General features: G+C 39.3%; 1 protein-coding gene across 4 annotated transcripts in view; it reads left to right on the top strand.

The window, feature by feature from the left end:
- Window positions 1–13,798, top strand: part of PIBF1 (progesterone immunomodulatory binding factor 1) — a 234,760-nt gene that overhangs the window by 44,480 nt on the left and 176,482 nt on the right. The gene's annotated exons all lie outside the window — the stretch shown is intronic.

Here is a 13,798-nt window from a genome sequence, read left to right as displayed (position 1 = left end):
TTGTGATAGAATGTCTTTTTGGACATTAAAGAAAATTTATCATAAATATAAATATAATTGAACATTAAAGTTTTAAGGTCTTTGATAATTAGCTTAGAACATGGTTTATCAGACCATAGGTCTCTTTACTCTAGAATTCCCATTATCCCTTTATTACCTTGATAACTTGTCTTTTTGCCTTTACCTCAGTTCAGATTAAGGACAGATGAAAGGAAATTAGAGAGTACTAACAGATGCCAGTTCTTCCTGTAACCATGCCTAAAATCTCCAGGAAAATTTTAAACTAGAATAATTATATGAAATATTGCATATACCTCAATTGGCTGCTGGTTCTGAAAGTCATCATGTGAAATAATGTTGAAGAAGTCTATTCATGAGTCACCAGCAGACATGACTAAGAATGAAAGCCTCAGAGAGATGCAGCGCCGCTGGTTTGGAAGATGGAGGAAGAAGGTCATGAGGCAAGAAATGTGGGTGTCCTCTAGAGGCTGGAAAGGATCTGGCCCAAGTTGGAAGATGGCAGCGGAGTAGGCAGATGCACAGACAGCCACCTCCTGTGACCAAACTGGATTACAAATTAATTTAAGAACAATCACCATGAAAAACCAACTTTGGACTAAAAGAACAGGACTCAAAAACCAAGAGCACAGAAGAATCCACACCAAGCCTGGTAGGGAGTGCAGGGGTGCGGTGGGGGCTTCCCAGCTCCCAGAAGTGAGGGGAGGCTGAGACTGAGGCTAAGGGTCCAGAAGTTCTCTCATTGAGAGAAGAGAAACCCTGAGAGGTGGGAGTCCTCAGGCCCAGGACCGGAGCCCCAGCCTAGAAACCAAGGGACTGGAGGAGACAACCTGACAGCATTGAGTGGAGAGAAGAGCAAGAGTTCTGTCTGGGGGAAGCGGCTGGTGAAAGGAGTAGCAGCTTTAAAGGGCCAGTGGAGAAAATATTGCTCACAGCCACTTGCCTGGGCTCTGGGGTCGAGGAGGGCTGAGAGGACTGGTCTTGCATGAGGAGAGTGGGGAGATTGAGACACGGGGACACAAATGATGGTGGAGAGAAGAAAACCTGAACTGAGCCATTCTGTAGTGCCAAGGCGGCCATAGCTGGGGGAGGGGTCGCCCCCTCCTTCCTCCACAAGCCTATTGTGGAATCAGTTGACCCACCTCCAAAGAGCTCTCCAGCTCCAATCAGCGTGAAATGTTGATCAGAAAGGAGAAAGTAAAGGGGTGGGGCAGTAACTTAGGTTTCCAAGGAGACCTGAGCTACACCTCCCCCTTCATACAGAGAACGCACCCTGCCCTCGGAGAGACAGTGGGTAAACCACACCTTAAGGTTCTCAGAGGTCACACCCACCGCATTCCTGGATACAGTTTCAACTGGGGCCAAAAAAATAAGATACGCCCACTTCCCCCCTCCTAAACACAGAAGCTTCCTGCTGGACTCAGCAAACAAACAGCAGAAAAATTAATACTTTTAAACGATTCTACTAGTTAAGGAGAATTAAAATCTGAGCAACCAGCAGAGGCTGAGGAATAACGGCCTGGAGGAGAAGCTGCATTCCATAAACCAACCTCAGACCCACAACTCTAACAAGCTTGCAGACTTCACACAGAAAGAATGGAAAGACAGAGGAATGTAAACCATATGAATCAACAAGAAAAATCCCCAGAAAAAGAAGTGAATGAGATGGAAGTAACCAGATGCAGAGTTTAAAACAATGATTGTGAGGATGCTTAAGGATCTCAGAGCTACAATGGATGCACTTAATGAGCACCTAAATAAATTACAGGCATCAAAAAGGACACTGAAATCATAAAGAATCAATCAGAATTGGCAATTACAATATCAGAAATGAAGACTACACTAGAAGGAATCAAGAGCCTGCTGGATGAAGCAGAGGATCGAATCAGCAAATTAGAGCACAAGATAAATAAAAACACAGAAATAGAGCAGCAAAAAGAAAAGAGGCTCAAAAGTCTGAGGAAACTTAAGAGAACTCTGACAACATGAAGAGAAATAACATCCTCATCATAGGGGTTCCTGAAGAAGAGAAAGAACAAGGGATAGAGAATCTGTTTGAAGAAATCATAGCTGAAAACTTTCCTAAAGTGATGAAGGAAAACATCACACAAGTTCAAGAAGCACAGAGTCCTAGTAAAGAGAAACCCAATGAGGCCTACATCAAGACATATCATAATTAAAATACCAAAGTTAAGAGATAGAGAAAAAATACTAAAAGCAGCAAGAGAAGTCACCTATAGGGGAGCCCCATAAGGATGACATCGACTTTTCAACAGAAACAGTAGAGACCAAAGGGAATGGCAAGAAATATTCAAAGTAATGCAAAACAAGAGCCTATAACCAAGACTTCTTTATCCAGCAAGATTATCATTTAAAATTAAAGGGGAAATAAAAAGCTTCCCAGACAAAAAAAAAAAAAAAAAAAAACTCAAGGAATTCATTACAACCAAACCAGTGCTGCAGGAAATGTTAAGGGGCTTGCTGTAGAAAGGGCAAAGGAAAAAAGAAATCGAGAAAAAGAGGATTATAGATCTAAAGAATAAAATGGCAATAAACAACTACATATCAATAATAACCTTAAATGTAAATGGATTAAATGTTCCAATCAAAAGAATAGGGTAGCTGCATGGATAAGAAAACAGGACCCATACATATGCTGTCTACAGTAGACCCACCTCAGAACAAAATATACACATAGACTGAGAGTAAAGGGATGGGAAAAAAAATATTTCACACTAATGGAAAGGAAAAAAAAGCTGGGGTAGCAATACTAATATCTGACAAAATAAACTTTAAAACAAAGGCTATAGTAAGAGATAAAGAAGGTCACTACATAATGATAAAAGCATTACAACAGGAAGGTATAACTGTTATAAATATATATGCGCCTAATATAGAGTCACCTAAATATATAAAACTGATTTTGATGGACAAAAAGGGCAAGATCAACAACAATACTTCAATAGTAGGGGGTTTTAATACCCCACTAACATCAATGGCTAGAACCCCCAGACAGAAAATTAACAAAGCAGCAGCAGCCTTAAATAACACACTAGATCAGCTGGATTTAATAGATATCTTTAGAACAGTGGTTCTCAAAGTGTTCACCAGAGTGCACTGGTGCACCCTAGAAGATTTCCAGGTGCTTCCTATGGTATTCCAGAGAAATATGTGCCTGTTGGGGACCAAAGAACCACAGGGTTTTTGAGTTTAGATTTTTTGGGGGACAGGGGTGTAAGGAATTGGCTAAAGCTGACAGTCTGCCCAATCCCTCACCTCACTTGCCTGATTAGGTTGCAAAAGGCTGTTAATCTGTGGTGCTGGATTGTTTACACTACCCCCCATGTTCCCTGAAAGACTGGAGGCAAGTTTCTTCTATCCTTTGTTTGGTATAAAGTTAAGATGATATGTATGGTGGGGGTTTTCTGCACTTGGTAAAATTCTTGGGTTGCCTTGGAAACATGATCAAAGATCTCATTGATTTCCTAATGACCCACTTTGCCCTATAAATAAAGTAAGATGTGATTTTTGGGCACACTTTGTTCCTGCCTGCAGCAATTACAGGCCCTCCTGACCACGTATCTTCTTAATTCCACGAATTTTCTTAATTCTGCACCATTCCCACTTGAGACCTGGAATTACTAGCTTCACTGGTTCACAGCATGTGCCCAGATATAAAAATATAGTTACTCTATTATACCGTTTCATTACCGAAATACCGCTTTTTGTTAACACATCATTATTATATTTATTTTTAACACATCATTATATTATATTATTTTTAGATAAATACACCCCAAAAATGGATAGATTTCTCATAAAGAAACATGATATTGAAGAACCCGATTCTGGAAGTGAGCAAAAGTTAAGTGTAAATAAAAAAGGACTTGAAGGCTGACAGGCAGAATTTAATTTATAGCATTGTCTATCACTTAACACTGAACAATACGATTAGATTAGAAACCCATTCATGGAAGCTTCAAGTGATTTTGGTTTAACATTAACAGAAGAAGAAGAACTGGAAGCTATAGCCACTGATTGTAGATTGATGATTAAACATAAGGAATTGTCTCTTGAAGCCTTTTGGAGTTCTATAAAAGAAGAATATGTGGCAATATCTAAAAAAGCTTTGAACATTTTACTACAATTTTCAACATCCTATTGATATGAATTAGGATTTCTTCAATGTATTAACAAGAAAATGAGAGTTTGCCTTTCAAATATATGCCCAAACATTGAAGAAATCGCTAGGACACATCAGGCTCATGTTTCTTATAAACACAAGAATGAAAAAACTTAACACATTCGCGCCGGGACCTGCCAAATTATTAAATCTTACTAAGAATACACACACACACACACACACACACATATATGATAACATTTTTTTAATTTTTTAAATTTTTTAACCCTTCTTTATTATGAATTCTAAAAAGCATAACTCAAGAAATGTAATATAAAAATGTATTTTAATGTCACAATAAATTTAATTCTGTCATACTTATTTCATTTAATTACCATAAAAGCATGCTTGGACTTTATATTTTTTCTTTAATATTGGACTTAATCATTATAACATTTATCAGACATATGTATATAGTACGCCTACAATTATCTGTAGTATTTTAAATGCACCCGACTTCAAAATGTTTAAGAACCACTGCTTTAGAACCTTTCATCCCAAAGCAGCAGAATATACATTCTTTTTTAAGTGCTCATGGTACATTCTCTAGGATAGACCACATGTTAGGACACAAAACAAGTCTTAATAAATTTAAGAAGATTGAAATCATATCAAACACCTTCTCTGACCACAACAGCATGAAACTAGAAATCAACTACAATAGAAAAACTGGAAAACATTCAAACATTTGGAGGCTAAATAACATGCTATTAAATAATGAATGAGTTAACAATGAAATCAAGGAAGAAATAAAAAACTTCTTTGAAACAAATAAAAATGAACATACAACAACTCAAAATTTATGGGACACAGCAATAGCAGTCCTGAGAGGGAAGTTCATAGCATTACAGGCATACCTTAAGAAGGAAGAAAAAGCTCAAATTAACAACTTAACACTGAACCTAGAAGAACTACAAAAAGAACATCAAGTAAAGCCCAAAGGAAGTAGAAGGAAGGAAATAATAAAGATCAGAGTGGAAATAATTGACATAGAGGCAAAAATAATAATGAAGAAGATCATTGAAACCAAGAGCTGTTTCTTTGAAAAGGTAAACAAAGTTGATGAACCTTTAACCAGACTCACCAAGAAAAAAAGAGAGAAGGCTCAAATAAATAAAATTAGAAATGAGAGAGAAGTAACAACTGATACAGCAGAGAATCAAAGGATCATAAGAAAATACCGTGAAAAACTGTATGCCCAAAAATGGGACAACTTCGATGAAATGGATAAATTCCTTGAAATATATAATCATTCAAAAATCAGTATGGAAGAATCAGAAAACCTGAACAGACCAATTTCTCCAAAAGAGATTGAAACACTAATCAAAAAACTCCCAAAAAATAGAAGTCCTGGACCTAATGGCTTCACTGGCGAATTTTACCAAATATTCAAAGAAGAACTAACTCCTATCCTTCTCAAGCTATTTCAGAAAATTCAAGAGGAGGAAAAACTTCCAAACTCCTTTTATGAAGCGAACATAATCCTCATTCCAAAACCAGGTAAAGACACTACAAAGAAAGGAAACTATAGACCAATATCCCTGATGAACTTAGATGCTAAAATTCTCAACAAAATATTAGCAAATCAGTTCCAGCAATACTTGAAAAAAATCATACATTATGATCAGGTGGGATTTATTCTAGGGAGACAAGGCTGGTACAGTATCCGCAAATCAATCAATGTACTTCAACACATAAACAAAAGGAAAGATAAAAACCACATGATAATATCAATAGATGTAGAAAAAGCGTTTGATAAAATCCAGCACTCATTTATGATCAAAACTCTCAGCAAAGTGGGAATACAGGGAAGATACCTCCATATGATAAAGATCATCTATGACAAACCAATAGCCAACATCATACTCAATGGGAAAAAATTAAAAGCAATCACCTTAAAACAGGTACAAGGCAGGGTGCCCCCTTTCACCACTTTTATTCAACATAGTTCTGGAAGTCCTAGCCACAGCAATCAGAGAAGAAGAAGAAATAAAAGGCATCCAAATTGGAAAAGAAGTAAAACTTTCATTATTTGCTGATGATTTGATACTGTACATAGAAAACCCTAAAGTCTCAGTCAAAAAACTACTAGACCTGATAAATGAATTCAACAAGGTGTCAGGATATAAAATCAATATTCAGAAATCAGTGGCATTTATATACACCAACAATGAACTGTCAGAGAAATTAAGGAAACAATCCCCTTCACTATTACAACCAAAATAATAAAGTACCTAGGAGTAAATTTAACCAAAGGGGTTAAAGACCTGTTCTCGGAAAACTATAAAACATTAATAAAAGAAATCAAGGAAGATACAAACAAATGGAAGCACATACCGTGTTCATAGATAGGGAGAATAAATATTATTAAAATGTCTATCCTTCCCAAAGCAATATATAAATTCAATGCAATTTCTACTAAATTACCAATGTAATACTTCAAAGATATAGAACAAATATTCCAAACATTATATGGAACCAAAAAAGAACATGAATAGCCTCAGCAATCTTGAGAAAGAAAAATAAAGCGGGGGGTGGTATCATATTTCCTGATATCAAATTATATTCCAAGGCCATTTTTCTTAAAACAGCTTGATACTGGCATAAGGACAGGCATACAGAGTAATGGAACAGAACAGAGAACCCAGAAATAAACCCACACCTTTAAGGACAATTAATATTTGACAAAGTAGGTAAGTGCATACAATGGAGTGAAGACAATCTCTTTAATAAATGGTGCTTGGAAAATTGGGCAAATACATGCAAAAAAAATGAAACTAGACCACCAACTTACACCATTCACAAAAATAAACTCAAAATAGATAAAAGACTTGAATGTAAGTTGTGAAAGAATGATCATCTTGGAAGAGAACATAGGCAATAAGCTCTCTGACATCTCTCACAGCAATATACTTGCTGATTTAACTCCACAGGCAAGTGAAATAAAGGACAGTATGAACAAATGGGACTATATCAAACTAAAAAGCTTTTGCACAGCAAAAGACACCATGAACAAAATAAAAAGACAACACACACAATGGGAGGACATATTCACCAACACAGCCAATAAGGGGTTAATAACCAAAATCTATAAAGGACTTGTAAAATTCAACACCAGGGAAGTAAACAATCTAATCAAAAATTGGGCAAAAGAACTGAATAGACACTTCTCCAAAGAGGAAATACAGATGGCCAATGGGCATATGAAAAAATGTTCAACATCACTAATCATTAGAGAGATGCAAATTAAGACCACTATGAGATACCACCTCACACCTGTCAGAATGGCGCCCATTAACAAAACAACACATAACAAGTACTGGTGAGGGTGTGGAAAAAAGGGAACCCTCCTGCACTGCTGGTGGGAATGCAGACTGGTGCAGCCACTGTGGAAAAAAGTATGGAGATACCTCAAAAAATTAAAAATGGAACTGCCTTTTGACCCAGCTATCCCACTTCTAGGAATATATCTTAAGAATAACAAATCACTGCTTCAAAAGAAGAATGCAGCCCCATGTTTATTGCAGCATTGTTTACAATAGCCAAGATCTGGAAATAGCCCAAGTGTCCATCAGTAGACAAGTGGATTAAAAAGCAGTGATACATATACACAATGGAATGCTACACAGCCATGAAAAGGAAGGAAATCTTACCCCTTGAGACAACATGGATGGACCTGGAGTCTATTATGCTAAGTGAAATAAGCCAGGCAGAGAAAGAAAAATATCATATGATCTCACTCATATGAGGAATCCAATGAACAATGTGAACTGAGGAACAGAAGAGAGGCAGAGAAGGGGTCAAAGAGTCCAGAGGGAATGCGGTCAAAGGTAAAGGGGATGAGAGGAGGGGATCAAAGAAAGGAAAGACATTAGTGAAAGTATATACACATAACGGAGATAGAAGGCAGGATAGTAAATCATGGAGGAAAGTGGGGAAGGAAGTGAGGGGAGGAGGCAAAGGGAGTATCAAGAAGAACAAGGGGGATGGGAGGGAGATATATTCAAGGGTACACTTGTAACTATGTAAACACAACAAGTTAAAATCAATACAAAAAGAAAAAAGTCCATTCATGCAGTTACTTTTAGATAGGTTCCTTAGTGATTGGCATTCTTGGGCAAAAACAAATACTTATTTGAATGGCAGTTATTTTTATATGCCATCATTAAAGTTTATATAGCTTTTGAAAATTTATATTTTAGTGGGAATATTATTTTGAAATTGTTACACTAGTTTATCAGCATGATTTGGGTATATGATATTGTGATCTTTGTCAACAAGCAAGACTTTAAATCAGACTAAGGTTGATATTGAAAAGTTTATATTCAAGCTCTCAAAGCAATACATTTATTTAGCAAATATTTAGTGAGAACCACCATGTGCCAGATGCATGCTAAGTGTCATACAGTGGTGGCCTGCACCTTCACAAAGCTGTTAGTCTATTGCAGGATAAAGACAAATAAAGAAAAATGGTAAGTTTGATGGTTGTGCAGAAAACAGCAGGATACGCAGGATGAGATTGTTGCACTCGCCAGGTAAAACAAACACTGGAGACGTTTGGAGAGTTTCAGACAAAGTTTTATGGCCAAGAGAAAAAGAAAAAACAAACAAACAAAAAAAACCAAACCTGTGCAGGGGTGAGCTCAGGTGGCAGTCACCAGAGTCACACCGAGCGCCTACAGTCTAGGGGTTTTTATAGCGTAGCAAGCAAGCGGTTCATACAGAAGCGAATTTTGCGTTTAGCAATTGGCTAGGGAGGTCGTGCGCAGTTACGGGGGGTGGGGGGTATTACTCAGTGGAGAATTTCAAACATAAACTTCTGATAAGGGTCTCTGACTCAATGCAGGATGTTGCTGAACTCTTTGTTCTCAGCGTCACAGGGACCTTGTACACTCTTGGCAGCCCCAGCATGTCAGTACTCCCTGAATCTAACAGAGATCACATGCACTCAAGGTGTGTCTAACGCAGCCTGGGGAGGAATCAAGGAGACTTCAAGGAGGGAGAAATAGCCATACTAACACCTACATGAAGGCAAGTGTAAGACTATGTAGGAAAGGTAATTAGGCAGTGAATTTACAGCATGTATAAAAAACTTGGAGGCAAGACATAAATGAAACTTTTTGAGAAAACAATATAGTGTGGTAGGGCTAGAGTGTAGAATGGGGAGTAGAGAGTTGTAAGAGATGAAGCAGAAGAAGGAAACGGGTCCTTATAATGCATTTGAGCTGTTGTCTAAGACTAGTGGGGACCTACTGAGTAATTTTAAGGATATGTATGATATCTGACTTTATGTAAAGAAGCCTAGTCTGCAATGTGAAGAGGTGATTGGAAGAGTATAAGGCTATAGACTAGGGGTCTCCAAACTACGGCCACAGGCCACATGCGGCCCCCTGAGGCCATTTATCCAGCCCCCGCCGTACTTCCAGAAGGGGCACCTCTTTCATTGGTGGTCAGTAAGAGGAGCACATTGACCATTTCATTAGCCAAAAGCAGGCCCATAGTTCCCATTGAAATACTGGTCAGTTTGTTGATTTAAATTTACTTGTTCTTTATTTTAAATATTGTATTTGTTCCTGTTTTGACTTTTTACTTTAAAATAAGATACGTGCAGTGTGCATAGGATTTATTCATAGTTTGGTGGGGGGGTTTTTTTTCATTTTTTTTTTTTTTCTTTTTTTTTTTTTGTATTTTTCTGAAGCTGGAAACGGGGAGAGACAGTCAGACAGACTCCCGCATGCGACCAACCGGGATCCACCCGGCACGCCCACCAGGGGCGAAGCTCTGCCCACCAGGGGGCGATGCTCTGCCCCTCCAGGGGGTCGCTCTGTTGCGACCAGAGCCACTCTAGTGCCTGGGGCAGAGGCCAAGGAGCCATCCCCAGTGCCCGGGCCATCTTTGCTCCAATGGAGCCTTGGCTGCAGGAGGGGAAGAGAGAGACAGAGAGGAAGGAGAGGGGGAGGAGTGGAAAAGCAAATGGGCACTTCTCCTGTGTGCCCTGGCCGGGAATCGAACCTGGGACTTCTGCATGCCAGGCCGACGCTCTACCACTGAGCCAACCAGCCAGAGCCTGTTCATAGTTTTTTTTATAGTCCGGCCCTCCTACGGTCTGAAGGGACAGTGAACTGGCCCCCTATATAAAAAGTTTGGGGACCCCTGCTATTGACAGACCACTTTTAGAGGTTTTCATTATCAAGATGAGAAGTGATGATAGAACTGGATTAGCAGCAGCAGGGATAGAGAGAAATGGGCCAGATTGGAAAAAGGTTGTGGAACCAACAAGATTCAGTGACTAGCCTGACCCAGCGATTATGCAGTGGATAGAGCGTTGGCCTGGGGCTTTGAGGACCTAGATTCAAAACTCCAAGGTCACTGGCTTGAGCCCAAGGTCGCTGGTTTGAACAAGGGGTCACTGGCTCATCTGGAGTCCCCCAGTCAAGGCACATATGAGAAAGCAATCAATGAACAACTAAGGTGCTGCAACTATAAGTTGATGCATCTCATCTCTCTCCCTTCTCCCTCTCCTCCTTTTACTAAAATGAAAAAGAAAAAGATTCAGTGACCAGATTGGATTGGAGAGTGAGAAGAAATTCAGTGTGTCGGGTGTCACCAGGTTTCTTTATTGCTTGCTTGCTTTCCTTCTTAATGTAAGTCCAGGTGTACAACATTGCACTTTGACACCTGTATGCACCCCCAAAAGCCTAGTTTACTACTCATTATCACCAGATTTCTTGATTGGGCAACTGTGTGGATAGTGATGCAGTTTTTAAAACATTAGAAAAAGACAAGGTTTTAGTCCATAAACGTGATAAATTTAGTTTAGTTTCATTCTGAGATAGGCAAATAGAAAAGTTGACTGTGTATGGTTCTTAATCTCAGGAGAAAGATCTGGACATGAGATAGATCTGTGGCATAGATGACATTATTTATATTTTACAAATACATACTTTTGTCCTGTGGCTCAATTCTGTTATGGGTTTTATGAGTTTTTATTCCCTGACTTAATAACCTTCAATTTTATGGGATTATTTTTGTGATAACATGCATGATTATTTCCAAACAACCTGTACAGCCGCATAAACTTTGGTATGTAATCATTTGAAAATGTCCTTATTTCTTAGTTTTTATTGTTGTTTTTTAAAAATCCTTTAAAATGCAACCCATGGAAACATACGTTTAGATAAATTAGGCCCTATTTTCTAAGATAGTTGGTAGAGGTAGTACAACAGCTTACAGAACCACTTCTGGAAGCTAGGAGGAGGAAAGGTTTCCTTCTCCCCACCATTCTGACCCCACATCGACCTCAAAATGAACACCACCTAATCAGGAGATTCCTGGGATTAGGGCTGCTGTCTGGAAGCCCCAGGCAGCCCCAGGAGCCAGAAAACCCTGTGGCTTTTGAAGCTTCAGTCAACAGTTGCCACCAGGTGGTGCTAAGCTGCAGCCTGGGCCAAATGGCCTAGAATTGCACAGTGACTCCTGGCCAGCTCGTTGTGTAAACTGGCCTCTATCATTTTAGTGTCACAGTAATCCCGGTATTTTGTGTGGCTGAATCTTTCTGAATCACAGTTTCCTCATTCTAGCAGGATTTAACTATGGTTACAGTTTATGCCCCACTACATAAATTTATTTTACAAGGTTAAAATAAATTATAAATTATTTCTTTTGAAATGTTACAACTTAAAAATAATTAAGGAAAGGAGCTTAGTGTTCCTTGTTTATAAAGCATAAGATTTAGGAAATACTAGTTTATGCATTCAGATATTTTTATGTCTGGACAAATTAATTACATGCTTTAGACTTGGATTTATAATTGTGTCGGTTGTATTTTATCAAAGTGTGCTGTTACAATATGAATTAAATGCATGAAATATTTATACTTGCATATTTGTATTTAATTTCCTTACCTCTCCCCCAATAAACATTTTTGGAAGAAAGTTAAATGATAAGATTAAAGAAATAGGTTTTGTCTTTGGTTTGCTTTTCATACATTGGGGGATATTAAGAGGGAGCCTTTTTATTTTCTCTTCCATGTGGAAAAGCAAAATTAAACGCATGCCATCTGATGTGGTATATGTCTCTGCAGTCAGTCAGACTTGTGAAGTAAAGGGGTTGAGAGGGAAGAGGAAGAAAGTAGAAAAAAAGACTTGAGAAAAGGCAGAGATAAGCAAAGAAAGAACTTGAGTGTGTGAGTACGTGAAATGTATCCTACAGTAGACCCCGTATCTGCAGGGAGTATATTCATGATGCCCAGTATCTACTGAAACTACCGCTAGTACCAAACCATGTGTATGATGGAGATACGGTTTTTCTTCCTATACATACATATCTTCTCACTTAAACCATTTACAGCATCTCTTTGGCATACCAGAACTGCCAGCATCACTACTCTTGCTCTTTGCGGCCATTATTAAGTAAAATAAGGGTTACTTGAACACAACCACTGTTTTTGTTTTGTTTTTATTGATTTGAGAGAGAGAGAAAGGAAGGGAGAGAGCTAGAGAGAGAAAACATTGATTTGTTGTTCTACTTATTTATGTATTCATTGATTGATTCTTTATGTGTCCTGACCGGGGATTGAACCTGCAACCTAAGCATGTTGGGACAATGCTCTTACCAACTGCGCTACCCAGCCAGGGCTGAGCACAAGCACTCTAAAATTGTAACAATGAGGCCCTGGCCGGTTGGCTCAGCGGTAGAGCGTCGGCCTAGCGTGCAGGGGACCCGGGTTCGATTCCTGGCCAGGGCACACAGGAGAAGCGCCCATTTGCTTCTCCACCCCCACCCCCTCCTTCCTCTCTGTCTCTCTCTTCCCCTCCCGCAGCCAAGGCTCCATTGGAGCAAAGATGGCCTGGGTGCTGGGGATGGCTCCTTGGCCTCTGCCCCAGGCGCTAGAGTGGCTCTGGTCGCGGCAGAGCGACGCCCCCTGGTGGGCAGAGCATCGCCCCTGGTGGGCGTGCCGGGTGGATCCCAGTCGGGCGCATGCGGGAGTCTGTCTGACTGTCTCTCCCCGTTTCCAGTTTCGGAAAAATAGAAATAAATAAATAAATAAAAAATAAAATTGTAACAATGAATCTGATAACCAAGAAGGCCATCAAATGACTAGTGGGTGGGGAGCATATACAGAGGGATGAATGATTTATGTCCCTGGCCAGATGGAGCAGGACAACATAAAATGAGCTAATACTATTTCACAGGGTGACCTATAAGATCTAACAGAGGTAATATATGTGAGAAGTACATTCTAAATTATAAAGCTATATATAAATGGTTATTGTTTTGATACCTTTTGACTATGTGCAATACTTAAAAATTCTTTTATCATTGTGTAGACAATTTAAGTAAAGTGAGTATTATATAAAGGTCAACTGATAGCATTAAAAGGCACTGTTACAAAATAGAGTTTTTTACAGGACCTACCTCTTTGGCCCTGCGCTTCTAAGGCCCACACTCTCCACTTGTAACTGGAGCCTGAGCCCTCTCCCCTGCTCAAGGACCGGACTCCGGCGGCCTCCCCTTTGTCTCCTCTTCTGGCAGTGTTCCCCATGCTACCAGACAGTTTCCGCTGCATACAAACATTACTTCTCCCACCTCTACAGA

Source organism: Saccopteryx leptura, chromosome 4 (genome assembly GCF_036850995.1).
Source record: "Saccopteryx leptura isolate mSacLep1 chromosome 4, mSacLep1_pri_phased_curated, whole genome shotgun sequence".
Classification (NCBI taxonomy): Eukaryota; Metazoa; Chordata; class Mammalia; order Chiroptera; family Emballonuridae; genus Saccopteryx; species Saccopteryx leptura.
This window is presented reverse-complemented; position numbering and strand designations above follow the sequence as displayed.